The sequence below is a fragment of the Dasypus novemcinctus genome, chromosome 14 (genome assembly GCF_030445035.2).
Source record: "Dasypus novemcinctus isolate mDasNov1 chromosome 14, mDasNov1.1.hap2, whole genome shotgun sequence".
Lineage (NCBI taxonomy): Eukaryota > Metazoa > Chordata > Mammalia > Cingulata > Dasypodidae > Dasypus > Dasypus novemcinctus.
Window position 1 is genome coordinate 30291340 of NC_080686.1, and position 22950 is coordinate 30314289.

At 40.0% G+C, this 22950-nt stretch overlaps 1 protein-coding gene and 1 pseudogene across 2 annotated transcripts in view; one reads left to right on the forward strand and one right to left on the reverse strand.

The window, feature by feature from the left end:
- The window catches only part of CPA6 (carboxypeptidase A6), a 402022-nt gene that overhangs the window by 316351 nt on the left and 62721 nt on the right, over positions 1–22950 (reverse strand). The gene's annotated exons all lie outside the window — the stretch shown is intronic.
- On the forward strand, positions 12531–13716 carry LOC139436455 (protein MEMO1-like; annotated as a pseudogene).

The following is a 22950-nucleotide window of genomic DNA, read 5'->3' on the forward strand; positions in this document are numbered from 1 at the left end:
GATTTTAATTTGGTTTGGGAGGGAATTTATTGGTAAATGCACATATACTGAAATATATTTCAAAGATCTTTATATCTTTGGAGGTGATTATGTTTTACCTCATGATGGATGTACCATTAACAGAATGCAAAATCGGGAGTCCAGGCATTGACTTTTTTTTTTTCCAAAGACTAAGATAGCTTCATAAAACTAATGCCTAAATTCCAATCTTTTCTATGCTTAAAAAATCTTTGGGGTGTTGTCAAAGAATGTAGAATTTATTGCGAGTTATATTGAAGGCATCTAAATGCAATGTGAATTTGGACTTGGCCATTTTTGTGAAGGATAATTAGGCTATTGCCCAAGTTGAATAATCTAAATGGAACTTGTTCAATTGTAATGTCTGATATTTACTTCAATCCTAACAATAAATGATAACAATAGTTTACATTCTTACTATTAGCAAGCTTTGTTCTCAGTGCTTTACATTTATTATTTCATTTAGTCGTATGATTTATTAATTGGCTATACTTTATGGTAGTTTTGGTTAATTATTTCCAACTTTTTGAAGAAATGGCAATGATTATCTGTTTATGCCCAATAGCATTGAGAATTAGGGCTGAATTTTTCAAGGGTTATTCAGTGTCGTACAAAGATTAACTTGTTACTAGTTCACTCAACAACATTTAAATCTGTCTAAGCAATGGCCAATGTGACAGCTGTATGCTTCTTATCGCCCATGACTAGTTCTATTGAATCTAAAAATTTCTCTCTGTCAAAAAGCTCTTTGCATGGCAATCATGGTGAATACCATAAAGACAAGGAAAAGGAAAGGGAAGGAAAGGAAACATGGCAGAATGGCAAACCTCCAAACAGCCAAGGAGTAGCACCAGCTGAAAGGAAATGAGGACAAAGAACCAGCAAAGTATAGTGAGGTTTGGGCAGATGAAGTCAGCTTTCTTCATTTTTCTCCATGTGACCAAGCTAGGAAGTCTCCAAAGTCTTTTAATATTCACTTCTTTATTTCCTGTTTTAAATGTTACTGAGGACTCTATGTATGAGGTTTGGTGGTTTAGGGTTTTGAGCCCCTTTCCTGGAAGAAATACTGACCTTCCTTTTTTTTCCCTGGCAGTGAGTGCTAGAAATATAACCAAGTCTGAAACACTTCTGTCAGGGGTCAAGAAATACTAATTGTTTGCATAATCACTTTATTAATTAGGATGCTTTTGGTTTCTAATTGAGAGAAACCCCAATTCAAATTGGAGTAAACCATAATGGAAACTTATTTGCTTGTGTAAATAAGTTTAGCAATAGGTTATTAGAGTTTGATCGGACTACAGCTCCATTTCTCTGTAATTTTCTTGGCTCTGCATTCTTTGGTTCACTCGGGCTGGCTGTTGCAAAATGGCTCAGCAATCCCAGTCATCACATCCATACACCACATTGTCAAGAAGAAGGGAACACTTTTGTTTTACAGCCAATCAATGAAAAAATCCAGAACTTGACCTGCTTGGACCCAGTAAAGTGCTATGCTCACTCTTTAAAAAAAATTTTTTTTTTAATATTTCTTTATCTCTCCCTCCCCCCTGCCATTGTTTGTGCTGTCTGCTTTCTGTGTCTGTCCGTTTTGTGCTCATCTTTTTCCAGGAGGCACCAGGAACTGAACCTGGGACCTCCCATGTGGGAGGGGGGCACTCAATGGCTTGAGCCACCTCCGTTCCCTATGCCCAGTCTTGATAACAGGAATGCTTCATGCTGAGCAGGTCATGCCTATCAAGGCTCACTTGGAGGAAGAGGGGAGGCACTGTAAAAATCCATGAAGAAAAGGAGGATGGGAGACAGTGTACAATGTTCACGTATAAGGATCAAGACATGGTTTTGTGTGTGTTTGCTTTAAATACTCTTGGTGGGTTGGCAGGATGCTTGCCAGGGCCAGTTTGGTAAATATTAATGTATAGGAGTGGCAACCTGCAGTGTGAGAGTGGGGAATAATCTTTTCAGGCTCTTATAAGCCAAAGACTTCTGGAAGAATATTCTAAGGATACAGATTTTTTGGCATTTAAAAATGCCACTCCAGTGGCTCAGGAGTAAGTTTAATTAAGAATCATCAGTGAGAGAATGCTATTATTAGCAGTCTAAAATTAACTGCACAGAAGCCCAATATTCAAAGAATTGTTGTCAGCTATGTTCCAAGGCAAAAACTAAATCTATTCTTTGTCTCACCAAAAAGAACTTACATGCAGCTGAATGGTTTCATGATTATACAAAAAGTCTTTGCTTTTCAATACCTTCTTCCTCAGATGAATTTTTAGAGCCTTCTTACCTGGTACTTTGTTTTCCTTATTTGGTAAATAAAACTGATGTCATATAGGATTTTTTTATGTATGGGTACTGAATGCTGGGATGAAGCACAGATTTAAAATATTATGGAATGCCAGAATCTAGAATAGTGGGAGATTTCTGCAGTGTGAATGGCCCTGTTTATATGGTGCACAGACTATGGAAGGAGGCTAGAAGTGCTGGTGCTTACAGAAACCTTCAGCCTCATGCTGATATACCTCCAGCCCCCACACCTCTTCCTGTTATGATATATGGGGTGGAACACGATTGAGAGTAATTGAAGAGAGTTTTATGTAGGATAATGCCAATCTAGAAAATTGTCTTTGTGATCATTCCTTCTTGTGCTGAGACTAGAAATAGGATTCTGTAGGCATCATGCAATTCTTCTGACAGCTAAACTGGTCTCTTTCTGTTCCACATTACCCCAGGCCCTGAGTGCTTACAACGACAAGTGGCAGGACCCTTCTGATTTTTTGCTTTGGCACTTTAGATTCCAGCACTAGTTTTTACATTACCAGCTATGAAACTTAAGGCAAATGATTTCACCTTTCTGCTCTTTCTATAGAACAGGCTGATGCTTGTCCCATCATCACAATACAATCGGCAAGATCAAATTAGATAAGACATTCAGACAGTCAGAGTGATTCGTATCTCAAACATCTAAAATGGTCTGTTGTATTTCAACCATGCTGTCTTTGAATGTGCCTGAGGTTTCTTTGTTGTAACAGGAATTCTTATTGCACAGTGTTACAATCTGATCATCCCAAAAAGCAGAGTCCTAAGATGTACCTACTGTATAAAATTAGATACCTGACAAAAGGCATATGCAAATCTCTTGGCCGCTGTCATCCAAATAGAATAGCGTGTAAAGTCCCTGAAAACGAGTCTTGCTTTACCATTGACATGATTCTTGTGATTTCACTTGCTCTGATGGGCTGAAAAGAGAATGCCTATTGTGAAATACGTTGCTAGACATCAGGACAAAAATTTTTGATGGAAAAAGATGAGTATATAAGACCCTCTGGAGATTAATTCTAAAACCACATTATGGTTGGCCGCTTAAATTATTTCAAGTGCTCACTCTGAACTGCTTTAAAATAACATTTTATTCTCCTGGAATTCTTTGATCCTGCATTCATCAGGATCTCTGAGGTAAAGAAAGCAAATCCTCCTCTCAGTCTAATTCCATGGGTAATGACATAGTCTGGCTCTGATGCCCATTCAGAAGTTCCAGAAAGAGGATGAGCTCAGTTGGAAATGACAAGGAGGTCCCTGTGTGACTCTCTGTAAAGACATCATTAAAAAGGAATTGTTTAATCTCTGCAATCCCTGACTTTAAAATGACGGACAATGTACAAATTAGAAGGTGGAGGGACCCAACACTGAGGAGCTCACGGTGGCAAACGTAAAAGGAAGTATTTGAAAAGGTGTATTAAAAACTTCTTTGTTCAGAATATTTTCCTTAGCTCATTCTCACTCTGTTTTCCCCTGGGTTATTTTTTACCCAGCTCCCTTCCTGGACATAAACTACATGACATTGATATTACTATGGGTTTTGGTGTGTTGAAATCTTCCAATCTCTGAAGCAGCAGAAAATCAAACAGGGCAGATAGTTCCAGGGATTTTTTCCCCTTCCTTTGCCTAAACTATAAGTGGGGTTGGGTGAGACAAGGGATCATATGGAGGAGAAAATGCTGACTGGGGTGTCCCTTCCTGGGCCAGGTCATTTTATCTGATCCACCAGAAGCACAGCTGACTTCTCAGACTCCCTGACTTGAGAAATCATTTCCCTTCCCTTGATACTGGTGACTCTAAACACTGTTTGAAGTCATTTCTGCTTGAGGCATTTCTATTTCTAGTGTCCCATTCTTCTCCCTTCACTTACCCCCTTAAATGCTACTGTCTGCATGGATCAGTATATCAGTTAATGGCTAGCTCTGAATCTAGCTACTTATAATTTAATTATTGGGCATACGTCATGACAAGGAACTCAGAGGATATCGTAGGGATGTGATCTCCTGCTGGGATGCTGCATTGTAAACCTGACCTTATGCTATCCACCTTGGGGTGGAAAGAGCAATTAAGTTCAGGTCATGAAAGAAAGTTTCAAGGCTTCCCTCTGCTGCTCCGCGATCTCTGGTCATCTGCAAAATGGAGACAACCCTGCCTATGTTCGGAGGATTGACTGAGAATGGAAATGAAGGCTCTGTTGTAAAGGGTCAAAGATCATAAGAATAAAGACTGCAGCCCCTGGGATGTTAAGGGTGGTCTGTAGGGCTTTGGTGGAGCTTGTAGTGGTCCAGAAGAACACAGTGCTGGAACCAAATGGACAGGTATCTGGGCCTAGACCTCTGGTTCTAGGTAGAGTATTTCCAAGGACCATGGCCTCAAAGACTGACTGACTGACTGACTTGGAGAAACTGAGGCTCTACAACAATGGTGGAAAATGACGAACCCTACCCCACATTCTACATCTACCTCCCATCCTTCCACTCCTTATCCCTACGTTTATTTTGCTTAAATACACAGCATCTGTGGGCTCAGAAGAACAGGAGCAATGGTTCAGAAGGGTATTAATCAATTTGGACTAGGGTGAAGGAGATAAGAGAAGATTTAGGGATATAGAGAGGACAAAAATACATTCTACTCCTCTCTAGACAGAAACAGTCAAATCTAAGATTCTCTAAACCTTAGAAATTCTAAAGCATGTTTTTTCAAGGTAGACTGTTGCCAATACTCAGGATACCTAAGTAGCTTTTCCATATACCTTCCCTTCCCTTCTACCTTACCATCCTCCTACCCTCCCAGCTTTTTAGAAGCCCTACTACATTTTTTTTTCTCTAGTTGATGTACTATTTCTGCTGCTACTCGAAGGGTCTTTGTGAAATGCAGTTATCACTGGGGATTGAATCATATCCCCCATAAAGACATGCATAAGTCCTGTGGTTTGAGCTCATTTGTAAATAAGACCTTGAAAGATATTATTAGTTAAGGTGTGAACTGCAATGGGCTCTTGAAAGATACTATTTAGATGAGGCCAAGGTGAATCAATGTGGTCTATTAGTCCATATGACTAGAGTCCTTGTTAACAAAGGAAATAAAGCCGGAAGTCAGAGAAAGCCACAGGAGAAGAACAAGGAGACAGAACACCATGCGACGGAGACCAAGATGCAAGCCACAGAACCCTAAGGATTGTGGCAAGCCAGCATCAGACTGAGAGAAGGCATGGTCTGTTGAGACTTGATTTTGAACTGCTGGCCTCCAAGATCAGGAGACACCACAGTCACATTGTTTAAACCAACTCATTGTGTGATATTTGTCATAGCAGCCCTGGTAAACTAACACAGTCGTGCATTCTTTTAGTGAGTATTTATTGACTGTGTGCTTCCTGCCAGCCACTATTCTAGGTTTGGATGATCCCCTCTGACACATTCCACCACTTATGGAATGGTGTTATCAATCTTCTCCTGCATTCCCCACCTACACACATCCTGTTTTTCAGTCCTACCAGAGTTCTTTTCATTTTCTGAGCATGGCACTTTGATTCACTGCCTCTCTTGTCTGTGTCATCCCCTCTGCAGGGAAAACCCTTCCCCACCCTGTTGGTCTGAAGAATTCCTGTCCATCCTATGCCACCCAAATAAAAGGCTTTTCTGCCTTCTTTTCCTATTTAACCCTGAGTGATATTACCACCATACCTTTTATATAAGCATCACAGAATGTATTCTGCTATATTGTAACAATTTCTTCCCATGAATGCCTCCTTGCTGCAGTGCAAGTTTCCCAGTGTCAGGGATCAGTTCTTGTTCACCTTGTAGCACTCAGCACCTACTATGGTACATAACACATGGTACTCAATACAAATGTGTTAAGAGAACAGTTTAACTTAGGAAATCACACTTCCCTGTGGAGTCCTCCTCCTGTGCCACACTATAATGTCCTTTCTCAGGGCCTCATTCTCTTTTAACCCTGTACTCTTTCCCTAGAGAATCTCACCTACTTCCATGACGTCAATATCAGCTACATGTTGACAATTTTCCCAAATTTGTCTCCACAAACATCTCTTCTTAGTTCCTGCTCACATATCAAACTGTATATCCATCTGTTCATATATTCTCATCCTTGATGTCTCCCAGGCATCTCAGACATATGTCCAACAATGAAGTTAATCTTTCCCCTTAAATCCACTTCTCAACTTTGTTAAATGGTACCAAAAATCAGACACTTGAGCCAGCAACCAGGATCTTGTCATTGAAAGTTCCTTTTCCTTCAACCCAATACCCAACTCATTTCCAAATTTAGTACATTGTAATTCTACTATAGATTGAATCTTTCTCCATCTCCAATGCCCCTCCCAACTGTTTCTTGCTTGGACTACAGGCATGCTTTGTTTTATTGCACTTCACTTTGTCGCACTTCAGATATTGCATTTTTGTGTGTGTAGTTTTTTTAAAGCAAATTTAAGGTTTGTGGCAACCCTAATCAAGCAAGTCTATTGGCACCATTTTTCTAAGAGCATGTGCTCGCTTTTCTCTGTCACTATAGCAGTTTGGTATTATTTATGAATTCCAAAAGTGGATATTGGATTATATTTGTAAATTGGTCTATTACTCTGGGTATATTAGGTTGTATTGGATTCAGAGGTTTCACTCTTACTTGATTAAATTATAATTAAGATTTGATTGGGCCATTGGTGGGTGGGGACTCAGAGAAAATGACATGGCAGAAGAGACAGTTGTAGTTTTTTTTTGAGCAGGAAGTAAACACGCAGAGAAGAACACAGAGAAAAAGAGAGAAGGCTCCATAAGCATGGCAGGCCCTGGGAAGAAACACGAGCCGTTCACCTGATAGTCTGCAGCTGGCCTTGTGGAGAGAACAGAACAGCTGAGCCCGGAGAGAATCGAGCCCCAGGGAGAGAGATGAGACTTTTCCCAGCCTACAGCTTACTGGAAGAAGCTGGGACCATGGAGCCTTAAGAGGAAGAAGAAGCCTGAACCCTTGCTCCAACACTTGGCAACAGACTTTGGTGAGGGAAGTAACTTACACTTTATGGCTTTGTGACTGCAAGCTTCTACCCCAAATAAATACCCTTTACAAAAGCCAACAGATTTCTGGTATTTTGCATCAGCACCCCTTTGACTGACTGATACAGTCACATTTTGGTAACTCATGCAATATTTCAAACTTTGTCTTTATTATATCTGTTATGATGATCTGTGATCTTTCATGTTCCTACTGTCATTGTTTTGGTACACCATGAAATGTACCATATAAGATGAACTCAATAGATAAACGTGTGTTCTGACTATTCCATAGGCCATTCCCTGTCTCTCCTTCTCCTCAGGTCTCCCTATTTCCTGAGACAAAAATATTCAAATTAGACCAACTACTAACCCCACAATGGCCTTTAAGTATTCAAGGGAAAGAGTCACACCTCTTACTTTAAATCAAAAGCTAGAAATGAATAAGCTTACTGAGGGAAGCAAGGTTGAAAGCTGAGATAAGCCAACAGCTAGGCCTCTTGTGTCTGGTTAGCCAAGTTTTGAATGCTAAAGAAAAGTTCTTGAATGAAATTACAATTGCTTCTCCAGTGAACACACACATGGTAAAAAAAGTGAAACAGCATTATTTGTGGATATGGAGAAAGTTTTAGCAGGTCTGGACAGACGATCCAACCAGCCACAAGGCAGACTATCACAAATTTAGTTGATAATGCAGTAGCAGGGTTTGAGAAGAGACTCCAATTTTGAAAGAAGTTCTCCCGTTGATAAAATGTTATCAAGCAACATCATATGCTACAAAGAAATCCTTTCAGAAAGGGTCAATTGTCATAGCAAACTTCCTTGTCATATTTTAATAAACTGACACCCAAACCCCCATCAGCCGCCCTCCACCAGCAAAACCCTCCACCAGCAAAAAGATTAGGACTTGCTGAAGGTTTAGATGATGGATAGAGGTTTTTAGTTGTTAAGTATTTTGAAATTAAGGTATGTACGTTGCTTTTTTAGACATAGTGCTATCTCACACTTAGTAGCATAAACTTTTATATGCACTGGGAAACCAAAATTTCATGTGACTTGCTTTCTTGCAATATTCACATTATTGTGGTGCTCCAGAGCTGAACCCCAATATCTATGAGGTATACCTTTACTATAGCAGCCCCCCTAATTGATTTCTCTGTTATCATCGCCTGCTACCTTCAATCTGCTCTCCAAAAACAGGCAAACCTATTTTTACTAAATGAAAATGATATCCTGCCCTCCTCCTTGCTTAAATCTCTTCAGTATCTTTCCATTCACCAAAGATAAACTTCTCATCGATTTTTCTGGACTTGGAATTGTCCTGGGTGGTGCTGAGGGACAGTTACTGGACATTCTATGTCCTCCCATGGCCCACTGAGTGGAACGTGGGAGAGTGTGGGCTATGATGTGGACCATTGACCATGAGGTGCAGCGGTGCTCTGAGATATATTCACCAAATCCAATGAATGTCTCATGATGATGGAGAAGATTGTTGCTATGGGGAGAGGAGTGGGGTGAAGGGGGTGGGGAGTATATGGGGACCTAATATTTTTTGAATGTAATATTAAAAAAATAAAGACAAAAAAATAAAAAATAAAAAATAAAAAAAACAAAAAACAAAAAACCCTTATACTATTTTGCCCATGCCTGTCTCTCACCTTTTCTTGCAGCCCTAAACTCAATACTTTATGCTCTAGACATTGTCTTTCTTGTTATTCCTTTAATAGGCCAGGATTGTCCCTACCAAAAGGAAGTAGATACATAATAGAGTTCAAATTCAGATCATACCAGTCATCCGGGAATGCTGAAATGCTTCTGATTTAATTACAGCTGCCAGTCATCACTCAAACTAGAAAAATACCTTATTAAAGCAACAGGCAAAGTAATGCAATATGTATGTAACTTAGCACCACCCAAGGTGGGAAAGGAATATTCCAACTTATTTATTTGAATTGAAATTATCTGGAGTCATTTAGGGTATAGTTTATCTTGGAAGAAAATGGAGTTGATTAGGTTATAATGCTGGCTGCTCTAAGATAGATAAATCATTTTCCTCTGATGCAAACTAATAAAATATCATCACTTCCTTCCCAATCTCTTTCAGAATGTCTCAAGGCACTTGGATTATTACCGCAAATATATTATATATTGGAGAACTTCAAATCCACACTTTAATAAACTACAAACCTAATTATATTTGCAAAACTGGCTCAAGGTCCTATTCTACATTTCAACAAGGTATTCAACAACTGAATGCTAGAATCAAGACTTCATATTAACACAACCATCCTATTCATGAATTCTGCCAATGCAATTTGTTTTCACATTTATCATAAATAATAAGTCACATGTTGGCATCAAGATGCAAAGCACATTAAGTGAAATATTGCCTTGTCTCATTGCATTTTTTTTTCTTGCTTAAAGATTTTCCCCAGTGATAAACCAAAATGATTTTTCAAAAATGCATTGGAAAAGGTAGGATAGCAACCTTTAAAATATTATTTTCCTATACCGTGGAAAAGTCTCATTGCTGTAGTCAGTATTTTAATACTTTAAGTAGAAAGCAATTGTAGAGGCTTGGCAAATTTCAGATCTAGTTCAGGGTCAGCTAAAACAAACTCCAAGTGGTCTGATTTTATTATTTAGTAAGGCAGTTTAGCATAATGGAAAGACTTTGGATGCTGAAAGCCTGAGTTGGACTCATCTAGGGAACCTATGGTGGTGTGAATTTGTGAAGATCTCTTAACCTTCGAGCCTCAGGTTTCTCTGGAGAATACTACATCTGTTGATGGGCTCATGAGTTTAAATGGCCTGAATCACCAGTGTAGTGCTTGGCACATTGTGTTAGTAATTGCAGTTTTTAAGAACTGTAAAGATGTAAAACTTTTCTTCTTTCCCTCATCTTATTTATTAGCAAATACACATGCCAAGGTGCTGTTTGTATCCATTTAACTGAGTAGTTGCAGTTTGGTGACTGATTCCATTTATCTCCCAATGCGCATGGTATCCGGAAAAGATCGGTTTATTTCGTCATGGTTCACTTGAGAGTAGAGTGACTTGGGCATTAATACAATTGCCAATCGTCTGGCTTAATGGCCCCTAGTTGCTACAGAACTCTGGAATAACTATAGACTTACTTAGCTTCCATGCACAATACCATTCTCATGGAAGAAAGCTTTTCATCTAACTTTCTGAATTTTTATCTTTCTGGGTAGCAAAGCACTGATTCATTCATTTCTTTATTTATTCAAGTATTTGTTCAGTGTGTAGAACACAACACATACTGTTCTCACCATAGAGAAAACAGCGATGAGCAAAAATACAAAAATCTCTGCCCTCTGTCAGGCAGGAAATACAAATACATAATAAAGAAATGTAATACTCAGTATGCTAGCCGGTGAGAAGTACCATGTAAAGAACAAAGTGGGGAAGGAGAACATGGAGACTGATGGGGGTTCCAAGTTTTTAAATGTGGTGGTTGTATGAGTCAGAGTTCTCTAGGGAGACAGAACGGACAGGAGATATCTGTAAGTATTATGAGATTCTGTAACATTTTCTCATGCAACCATGTGAATGCACAAGTCCAAATTCCATAGGATAGGCTGCAAACCAGGGGCTCCAATGAAGGTCCTTGGTAAGTTCCTAGGAGATGCTGGCTGTCTGAAGTAGAGATGGGAATTCTCTGAATGCTGACATCACTTCCTTGAAGACCTTCAGCAGTTTGGATGAGACATCACTCAATGCTTACAGCAATCTCCTCAATTGATTGTAGATGTAACCAACCATCTATGCAATCAACTCACTGATGATTAAACTCCACGCAATGCCCTCATATTACAAATAGCCCAGTGCTTGTTTGACCAAACTGGGCACTATTACTTGGCCAAGTTGACATATTAGCCTAGTCATCATAGTGGTCAAGGAAGGTATCATTGAGACAATGACCCTGGAGTAAACACTTGAAGGAGATGGGTGAGGAAGCCACATATACAGGTGGAGAAGAGCAAACACCAAGGCTAAGACAGGGGAGGGAGCAGGCCCTGCATTTGAGAAATCACAAGGAAGCTGGAGCGGGGCAAGAAAGGGAAAGTGCAGAAGGAAGTGCCAGAGAAGCTGAGTCCCCTAAAAGGACTGACTTTTTTCCCTTTAATTTTTAAAATACAAGTTTAAATTAGAGAAGTTGTAGGTTTACAGAAATGTTGTACAGAAACTACAGAGCTCCCATATAGCCCCTCCACTGTTTCCCTATTATAAAAACATTGCATTAGTGTGGTATCTTTGTTACAATTGCTAAACATTATAATAATTATACAATTAACTATAGTCCACAGTTTACCTTAGGGTTCACTGTTTCGTACAGTTCCATAGTTTTAAAATTTTTATTCTGGTAAAATATACAACCTAAAATTTCCCTTTTCAGCCACATTCAAATTCAGTGCTGTTATGTTCCCAGTGTTGTGCTACCATTACCACAATCCATTACCAAAACTTTTCCATCACCTCAAACAGCAATTCCATATCAATTAAAACCCCTGGTGCATCATAATTTCTGTTGCTATCATGCATGAGATCCTTTTTTTCTACATTTTCAAATGAGTTAGTACCAGTGTTTGAAAAAACCACTTTTGAGGGTGTGGCCCATGTGGAGGCTAGGGAGCTGTGGGGGGCGGTTTGGCTTTCCCAGCTTTGGTGAAGCCAGTGCGGTCCCCATCTTCACCAGATTTTGTGGTGATTGTTGATGCCGTCGACCCAGTGGCCATCTCCTCCTCCTCCTGGGCCAGGCTGCTTCCCTCCTCCGCTGGGCCCGCCTTCCCCTCGGCTGGGCCCGCCCCCTCCCCGGCGGGGCCTGCCTTCCCCTCGGCTGGGCCCGCCCCCTCCTCATCCCCTCCTCGGCTGGGCCCCTCCCCTCCTCATCCCCTCCTCGGCTGGGCCCGCCCCCTCCTCGGCTGGGCCCCTCCCCTCCTCGGTTGGGCCCGCCCCCTCCTCAGCTCGGAGGGAGGTGTCTGGTTCCCTAACCCAGCCGCTCCTGCAGCTGCTGCCGCTGCCTCCTCGTTCATCCTCATACACCATAGGTGGCACAGGCTCGGTAATGTCCAACTGAGTGCTCTGCCGGGAGCCAGTCACAGCAGGACCTCAGCTGGAAGTACACCTGGAAGGTTGCTTTCACAAGTCTACAAAAAGGGCTTGCAAGACATACGTACTGAGGGTCTTGAGTGTCTCATGCTTCTAAACAAGTGGATCCATCCATTACCCGGAGAATTTTCATCCTTGGGCCTTCCCATCATGTGCTGCTCTCTTGATGTGCACTTTCCAGTGTGGATATATATAGGACACCTTCGTATGACCTATATTGACCAAAAGATTTACTATGGAAGACAGGAATGTTTGAATGCAGTCTCTGCAGACAGACGAGGATAAACACAGTATTGAAATGCATTTGCCTTACACGGCTAAAGCCATGGAAAGCTATAAGAATGAGTTTATTGGCGGCGGACTTGGCCCAGTGGTTAGGGCGTCCGTCTACCACATGGGAGGTCTGCAATTCAAACCCCTGGCCTCCTTGACCTGTGTGGAGCTGGCCCATGCGCAGTGCTGATGCGCGCAAGGAGTGCCCTGCCACGCAGGGGTGTCCCCGGGTAGGGGAGCCCCATGCGCAAGGAGTGCACCCCGTCAGGAGAGCCACCCAGTGTGAAAGAAAGTGCAGCCTGCCCAGGAATGGTGCCACACACATGGAGAGCTGATGCAACAAGATGACACACCAGGAAGAAACACAGATTCCTCTGCCGCTGAGAACAGAAGCAGACAAAGATGCAGCAAATGGACACAGAGAACAGACAAGGGGGCGCAGGGGAAGAGGAGGGGAGAGAAATAAATAAATAAATCTTAAAAAAAAAAAAGAAACGGAATTAAAAAAAAAAAAAGAGTTTACCATTATTCCTGTACTGGTTGGAGCTCTGAGTGACTCAAAAGAACAGGAATTTGGAAAACTCTTCAGTAAATATCTAGTGGACCCTAGTACTCGCTTTGTGGTTTCTTCTGATTTCTGTCATTGGATCAAAGGTTCCATTACAGTTACTATGATGAATCCCAGGGGGAGATTTACAGATCCACTGAACATCTAAACAAATGGGCATGAGTTTTATAGAACAATGAGACCCTGTATCTTGTAGCAATTACTTGAAGAAATGCCATAATAAAATTTATGGAAGACATCCCATTGGGATGCTTCCTGTTGGGATTAAATGCTATCACAGAGCTCCAGAAGAATGGAATGAATATGAACTTTTCCTTATTGAATTATGCCCAGTCAAGCCAGTGCAGAAACTGGCAGGACAGTTCAGTGAGCTGTGCAGCTGGAGCACTTGCCGTCCTCTGAAGCTCTGAATCCTCAGGGATGCCACCTACATCTACTCTTACTCCATCTGGATCCTAGTCTCCCCCTTACAAAGATACTGTTCCTGGTTTGGGGGGATTCTAAAACCTCAAACTAACAGAACTTTTTCCCTTCTTTCCTAGGTGTAGTCCTTCCTTAATTTCAATTCCTTTAAAAAATGCTTTATTGTTTAGGGCAGTGGGAAGAAGGCCAGCAACAAAAAATTTAATCAAAAAAGATGACAAAGTAAAGGCCGATGTGCCGTACTCTTAAAAAAAAAAAAACTGTAAAGCATTTACCAAATCCTAAATTTGCCCTCTTTGCAGACTTGTGCACATATGTCACTTTTAGAATAGTTTTGCAAACTGTACACGAAGGATAGAAGCTTTTTAATAAAGAAATTGCATATATAAATGATCTGTATTTGATTCTACTAAATCTCCACTAATAGACAATTGCTACTCATATTGTACAACAGATACCTTCTACTTTAGTTGCTAATAAAGGGCTATACAACTAAAGAATACACTATTGAGGTTTGTCTGTTGATCTTATATGAGCAATCCTTATTCACCTTTTACGAGTTTTAACATTTACAGATTTTCTTGGATTTTCCAAATAGATCATTAATCATAAACTCCCCATTCCCTACTCCCATCCCTGCCCCTGGTAAACTGTATTCTAGTTTCCTTCCTTATACATATACATATTCTAGTTATTAATATTTTATATCAGTGTGATTGTTCAATATTTGTTCTTTAGTCTCTGGCTTATTTCACTCCATATGATGTCTTTAAGGCTTATCCATGTCGTAACATGTATCAAAACTTCATTCCTTTTTATGGCTGAATAATACTCGATTATATGTATATATCACATTTTGTTTATTCATTTATGGACACTTAGGTTGCTTCCATCTTTTGATACTTGTGATTGTTGCTGCTCTTCACATCGGTGTGCAAATATCTGGTCAAGTTCCTGCTTTCAATTCTTTTGCATATATACCTAGAAATGTAATTGCCAGGTCATATGGTAATTCTATACTTAGCTTTCTGAGGAGCCACTGAACTGTTTTCCACAGCGGCCACACCGTTTTACATTCATACTAACAGTGAGTGATTCTTTCTCCACATCGTCTGCAAGATCTCAACAGACCAATAACAAATAAAGAGATTCAATCAATTATCAAAAACCTCCCAATTACAACAACAAAAAAAGCTCAGTACAAGATGACTTCACTGGTGACTTTTCCCAAACATTCTAAGAAGAATTAACACCAAACCTGCTTAAAATCTTCCAAAACATTGATGAGAAGGGAACACTTCCTAGCTCATTCTATGATGCCAATATCACCCTAATACCAAAACCAGATAAAGAGACTACAAGAAAGTTACAGACCAATATCCTTTCTGAATATAAATGAAGAAATCATCAACAAAATGCTAGCAGACTGAATCCAACAGCACATTAAAAACAATTCTACACCAAGAGAAAATGGGATTTATGCCACGTATGCAAGAGTGGTTCAACATAAGTAAATTAGTATAATATACCACATTAACAGAATGAAGGGGGAAAACCATATCATCTCAATTGACGTAGAAAGGGCATTTGACAAAATCCAGCACCCTTTTTTTGATTAAAAAAAAAAAGCCAGAAAACCAGGAACAGAAGGACTCTCTGGCTTCGACTCCAAGGGGGAGGGGTAGCCAGACAGTTTTAAACAGAAAAGTGGGTATGCTCTAACAGTGGGGTAAAGGAATTTCTTCAAAAGTTATCTTTCCTATGCATCTTGTATCTATAATTTACTCAGTCTACCTTGGGGGCTGGCCCTCACTTCTGGTCCCTTCCAAGTTCAGGGATCCAATGACCTTTGGAGCCACCCAGGCAATCTTTTAGTTTCTACAACCCATTCCAACATGGATATCATTCAACTGCAGTACAAGAGAATTGGGTGTACAAGCTAGAATACTTGGTTACACATCAGAGGGAGCATATTCTAGAAATTCGTGAGAATTGGAAAATCTGAACAGACTGTTTCCCTTTAGGTCCTCCCCTTTTCTGCCCAGGACACACTGATCTCAGAGCATATTCAGACCCTTGGACCAGGAGCCAAGAGAATAAAGCCCTGACCAGCTTTTCCTGGAGGTTGATTTGCTCTTTCAATCATGTCTGCATTTATTTCAACACATAGTGAACTGACTCTTTGTCTCCTTTTCTCTATCAGAGAAATTTGATTCTAAAACAAGACTTAACTGTATCAGCAGAAGATTTACAACAGGACATCTTCTTGCTGAGGGAAGAACTGGTAGGAATCAGCAGTTACTTACAATTTACCACACACCCATTAACTGTAAAGAATGTAGGGGGATTTACCTGATAGGCAAGTTACAACTGTATTGTCTCAACTTGTTCAATTGAGCTGACAGTAACCACGAAACAGTTTCCCCCTAGGCTCTCCTTGTTTCATTCTACTGCTTTTTAATTGTTTCTTTGATCAACCTCCTTCCTTCCTAGTTTACCCTCAGTTTCTACTGCTCAAGCCAGGTTAGGGATTCCTTCAGATACCTTGATACTCAAAGAATGATCTTGGGATGTGCTAATCACTCTTTTTTGGGTATAAATAATGATCCTCCTCTATCGTGTTCCCTGTGTATTTTGTTTGAGTGGACACGGGAATTCGTTTGCGGCACAATCACCTCCTCAGACAATGACTGTAGGGATGGAAGTTTTGGAGGGGACAGGTGTGATTAGAACCCAGGAGAGGAAGAGTTTCACCTCTTCCTCTGAGATGAAGAAGGAGTTAAGGATGGGTGACACCACTCTCCCTAACTATGGAAGAGTGGCATGTGATAGGGTTCTCTCCTGATGGCTTATATTTCTTCTTAATGTGTGATGTTAATCTGTGAGAAAGAGACATGGAAGAGGGACATTAATCTACAAAGAATGCAGGAGGTTACCAGAAACTCAGTACTTCCTGGGACATTCCATCCGAATTCTGTCTCTGTATCAGGTACCAGCACTAACCTTTGGGTTTTGTGGAACAAAGCTATAACTAGTGACATAGTTATAGAAAATGAGCTATCAGATTATATGGCTATCCTAAGGGTAGAAATATTACTCCAATATCTAATGATTTATTGCTTAGCTGGTCTTTATGATAAATTACATTGTGTGTTACCTTAATTCGTGTTTCAAGGAGACACAGTGCTATGTGGTAGGTATCTTGGATAATTATTTGATGCCAGTAATATAAAGGCAAATTTCTCCTCTTCGTTACCAACCCTAGAAAAAAGGAGTTTCTTGAACAACCTCCACTAGAGCTGAATCATACTGAGTTGAGAGGAAGCAGGAGGAGAACAATAGCAAGGAAAAGAACTAGTACCTTGGAAGTCCTAGCTTTTCTCTTGAGAAATGGGCCCATGAGGCACTGGCCAGTATTGGTAGTGGAGCCCATTCACAGAACTCTCTCTACAGAGGCAGTTGCATCTTCCTATGCCATGCCCTTTCTATTAAAGTTCTTTAGTGGAGTGGGTGTAGCAAAAGTTCTCTATTCAAAACTTAAAAATAAAAATTAATGTATATACTGCACTGCCTTAGAAAAGAGGTTTTAAACCCCAATCCAAGCATAAAACACATGAATAGTAATTCAAAACCAGAGAGGAACATTTTTCAGTTACAACATGTGGGTGACATAGATTTGATGAAGCCTAGATAGTGTATCTCTTTCAGCCTGTTATTAGCCAATTAAAAGAGCTATCCAACTAGACCCTTTGGGTTGTTTGATATAGCAGGCACAAATTTTGCAAACGAGATTGAAATATCCACAGTATTTTAGGCAATTAAGCAATGAACTCATTATATCTTGCAATCAAGGTGAAAACATAGGTTATCCCTTAAATAAAGCTTTCCTGGATTCAAATAATGGATACCTTTTCAAAATAATACAAGCAGGAAGGGAATGTGATTGGAAGGATGCATGGGTATCTTATAAATTTCAGTATAGAAAAGTTGAGCAACCAGATCTTAGACTGAACAGGAACCAGGGCCACTCTAAAGTTCTCACTCCCCAAAGTTCATAGACAATCAACTATGGTGGTCCTACAATTAGTGTGACTCAGTTCCGAAGTTTAGATGTTCTATGTACAAGTGGCCCCAGAAACTAAGACTCTAAGTCTCAACTCTACATTCTAAGGTGAAGAAATCTGATTACATGATTTTGGCTTAGGTGCCAAACCACACTTTCTCCCTAACATTTGTAGGATCAGGCACAAAAGTACAAATGGTGGCCCTCAATGTAAGTGTGTAAAAATTAAAAGTTATAAACCAAGGTAATAAGGCAATAAAATGTTTTAGCCCATGGCTTTGACAGATATATCTTTCCGACAACCTTGAAGTCCAGCTTCAAGCATAGACGTTTGGGATTCCTTGAAGACCTGTGCCTAAATGTGGCAGTATCGAGAGAGCTGGCTCTAGCCTTCTCCTTCCACCCCTGGCTTATGAATGCTCCAACCTGCATATTCAACCTCCAAATATAGCTCCCACAAACACCTTCCCCCTCCTACCACTTAAGTCCAGGGCTACAAGGTTCATGCAGTCTGTAGAAGTAGGCTGAAGGCTTGTCTGGACATGGGTTCCAGGACACCGAGTACCCAAAACAGCCAGTGCCTCCACTCCTCATAGACCCTTTGCCGCATGGGATGGAGTGTGGTTGGAGGAGGGCCAGGTATTAGGTGTAAACAAGCTGTAATAATAGGAAAAATTTTACTTTGGTTGTATTTGGGTTCATGGCTGGTCCTAGTATACCAGTGTAGTTAAATGTGTTAAAGAACAGAAAAGGAACCTTACATACAGTTTACTGTACACTAAACAAGAAGTAAAACATGACCTAGGAACTACCTAGAAAAGTTGAAAGAAGAAATGGATACAGTCACAGTAAATTCTAAGCAACTTTTCTTCTTGCTTCAGAAGTTAAAATTGCTCATTCTTCCCCCAAATAAGATCAGCTAAGGTTGCACTTTTAAAGGTCAAGAGTAGTGTATTGTTGTCAATTTTGTGGCTTTGTTTTACAAGATTTCTATTTCTTCTCAGAAGAAAACAACACAACACCTGGAGACTCTTCAAGCTGAAAGTCTACTATATTTTATTCCATTACTTTTCTCCTGGGTTTAATAGGCATATCTCTGTGCAGCTAAGATCTTCAGGACCTTACATGACCAATTCTCTACATGAAGCTGTAATTTCCTATTTTCTGACCTCAATGTCCACTGCTGAAATTGAGTAGTATGACACCAACAAAATGGGGAAAAAAAGTGACATAGAAATAGATTTCTCAAAAAACTGTCAGTGTAAGTATCTCTTAACTACATAGACCAAAATCAAAAGATGGAAAATGCAGTTTGGATACTATTTGGAACTGTTTTTTAATAATTATAAATAGGAGGCCTTTTCAAGTTGATCATATGTACCTGTGGTTTCTCATTTTCTAAAGAATGAAGTACAAATTCTTTGCAATTTTCCTTTTTCTGTTCTTCTTGCTTCTTTCTAGCCTCCCATTGCATGTGATTCTATGACTTTAAAATAATCTTTTTATGACTGTCTTTGTTCTAACATTCTCATGTTTTAGAGCAGGGGTTCTTAACCTTTTTTGTTCCCCTGACCTGTTTGCCAGTCAGGTGAAAACCACAAACCCCTTACTAAGTCCACACTATACTATGGCTCAGGATTGTGAAAGAGTAGCCCTGGGTGGAGACTATGGTCTTGGTATATGGAGAACTGGTAGAAGGAGTAGGGCTAAGTTCAGATGACAGTTTATGGGGACTTCACATCCACATAGTTGAAAATTGGTTGAAACCCTTGATGGTTTCTTGAGTCCCCAAAGCATTTTCCCAGTTGTTGTCCTTCTGCCTGAGAAATATTAGTGATTGCTACCTCCATAATGGCAGAGCCTGGGGAAACACCTACTATACAGCACACTGTGATGTATGGGGTTCCCATGTCTAGTCCTTTTCGACAGGGGCCTCCTTGGAGTCAACAGTAGTCTCCAGTGGGTAGCCCGGCATCTGGCCTGCAGAAGATATTTGACAAACATTTCTTTGTCTGGAATGAAAACTTACCATCTGACAACTGAGCAGCCTCTGGATTCATCTAACTTTCCTATAAACAGATCAGTACTTAATGGTTTAGCCTAGTTGTTATTCGCCTCTTTATTACTAAAGAGCCTACTTATCATTTCCTGCAAGGAAATCATATTTTGGAAAATTTGGTCTACCAGACTCTCAATATTAGCACTATTTCCAGCTTTCATTAGATGCACTTAACTGCCAACCAAATCATCTTAGCAGCCTGAACTAATCGTTTACTGTGAGCTAATCATGATCTGACCAATTACCACACACATAATAGATTAAACTGTAGCTAAAAGAAAAATGTGAAATTTTAGTTAGCTTAGTTTATGATTAGTATTGTAAAACATTTAAACTTGCTGGTTGACTACCATGGCTACTTTGATGACTGCTGAGAAACAAACTTTTGGTTTAGTCTGCCAAGGAAAAGTTAATAGTGTCCAATGACATTTCAGATCAGGAGTGAGAAGGCTTCCAGGTTCAATGCCACAGTAGGCTTGGAGGCTGGATCCTTGATTCTCTGAGCTGGGAAGGACCTCAGAACTCACCTAGTTTAGCTACTCAGTCATGACATACCCTAAAACAGCGTCACAGAACTAATTAGTATCAAAGGTATCAGAACCGGAAGGAGGTGTCCTAACTCTCAGTCTATTGGAAAGAACTCCATGCCAACCTCACCCAAATATTCTTTCCAATTTCTCTATCAATGTTTTTTGAAGAAATTTAAAGCCAAGTAGAATCATCAAGGATTTTGGGTCCAACCCTCTCATACATATTTAAAAAGGAGAAGCTCTGGGAAGCCAGGTGACTTATTTGAGGTAGAGCCTCAGAGTTAGGAGTAAAACCGATATTAGATTTCTGATCCTGACTTTCCATCCAATTCCTGTGTGTGTAAGGATCTGAAATCACCTCAGCTGAAACAAGGTATGCCCCAGCTTTAAATGACATCATATCTGGGAATGATGGGAGATTACTGAATGCCCAGCCTCCATGGAACCACTACTGGGCTATTAACTCTCAGTAAGAGCTCCAAGGGTACTGGGCAATGGGGATGGAAAGATGGACAAGAATGGCTCCAGCCTTCCAAATGACTGACAGCGAACAAGCTTCTCAAGTGGCAACATCCCAGCTGGCCCTTGCTGTGGCCACAAATCAAAAGATAGTGTCTGTATGGTATTGGCATGGAGCTATTATGTACACAGAGGAGGCTGTCCAATATTTGAGTTGTACTGATGCTGGTTGCACACACTGGTGTTTCAATTGTCATAGATATTACTAAAAGCATCCTCATTGAACAGAAGACTGTGTGTGCAAAAGCATAGATGACATTATTAATCAAGTTAAAAAGGCTGCTCAACACACCTTTCCTCTCACAATTAAGAAGTTTGAATTTAATCATGTTATGGCTAGGAAATTGTTTTGCTCCAAGATACTAATGAGATATATTCTGTCCAGGTAATTCCAATAGCGTTCAATGAATTTTAAAAATCTATATTCTCTATTCTCTTTAACAGTTCATACAATCAGAGCTATAAAATATATTCACACTCAATAAAGGCTTCAACATCACAGTTTCTCATCTGTTATCTGTTAAGTTCTATGTGTAGGCAATTCTGTACTGCTTTGTTAGTGTGAAAGAACAGCTCCAATTAAAATGAACTCATTTTAAGTTATGATAGGATTCATAAATGCCAAGAGAACCCTTTCTTTTTCTTTTTCTTTTTCTTTTATTTAGGTACTAGGGGCTGGGGATTGAACCCAGGACCTTGTTATGTGGAAAGCCAGTGCTCAACCACTGAGCCACATCAGCTTTCCCTGAGTTCATTTTGTTTGTTTTGCTTGTTTTTCTTTTTTTTTTTTTTCAGGAGGCACCAGGAACCAAACCTGGGACCTCCTATGAGGGAGGTGGGAGCTCAACTGCTTGAGCCAGATCTGCTCCCCAAGAGCCCTTTCTTTATAGTATAGTAGCTGCTCTGCAGTTACTTATTTCAAAATTAACTTCTCAATAATAGATAGCATATTTCCTAGAAGATATTTTCTGGTAAGAAAAATGGGTACCTGCTGGAATAATTGTGATTTATAATAAAATTCCCTGATAATCAGACATTCAAAAATATTTCTAAATGCCTACAGAGTGTCCAGCATTATACCATGTATTAGGTATGCAAAAATGAAAAGCCTCAGCCAACATGCTCATAACCTAGAGAGGAAATAGATGTGCAAATGCACAATTGTATCACAACATCTTTTCTAGAATGGAAGAGTGTATGGAGTTCCCGGGGCAAAGAAGAAAAGAGCACTGAAATCTTCCTGAAAGAAAGTTTCTTGCGAGAGGCACTGTTTGAGCTAAGGCTTGTCGCTAAGTGGGTGTTTGCCTGTAGATAGCTAAGGGAAGACCATTTTGAGCCTGAAGGAGTGGGCTTCTGTAGGCCAGGAAAGTCACGGGATAATGTTGAGAAAGTCAGCAAACAGGAAGTATCCCTTAGCTGTCAGTGAAAGGATGGAGTATGGTGGTATGAAGCTGTTTGTACCCCAGAAAAACATGTTCTATCAATCCAATCCATTCCAATCCTCAGTGGTTATAAACCAACTGAAAGCAGGATATTTTTTTTGCAATGTACAGAATATTTTATTAAAGTACAAAATTGTTAGGATTAAGCTAAATAGAAAAACATAGTAAATATTTACAAAAACATTGATAACATCACTCAAGTCACACTCACATAATCCAGAAAGGTCTTACAAAGTTTACAAACTGAAATTATGGAGATTTCTCAATATGGATTTAAAGTCTCACTGCTGAGCATGGCATCGATATAACATGTAAGATCCTTGAGAGATTGCTGTTTCCCACTCTTCAGTGATTCAATGCTTTTAGGAGTTTCTTCTTTGATTCAGACTCAAAGGCAGCCAGAGAGGACAAGAGTTGAGATAGCCACATAATTGGTCTAATTTTCTTCATCCTGTTGACAATGCTGGGGTTATACAGACAGAGCTAGGATGTTTTTCTTCATATTCAAAAGGATATGAAGATAAGAGCAATTTCTCCTTGCTTAGAACAAAAATTCAGCACATCAGAGGCTGTGCAAGGAATATTAACACTAGAACTATA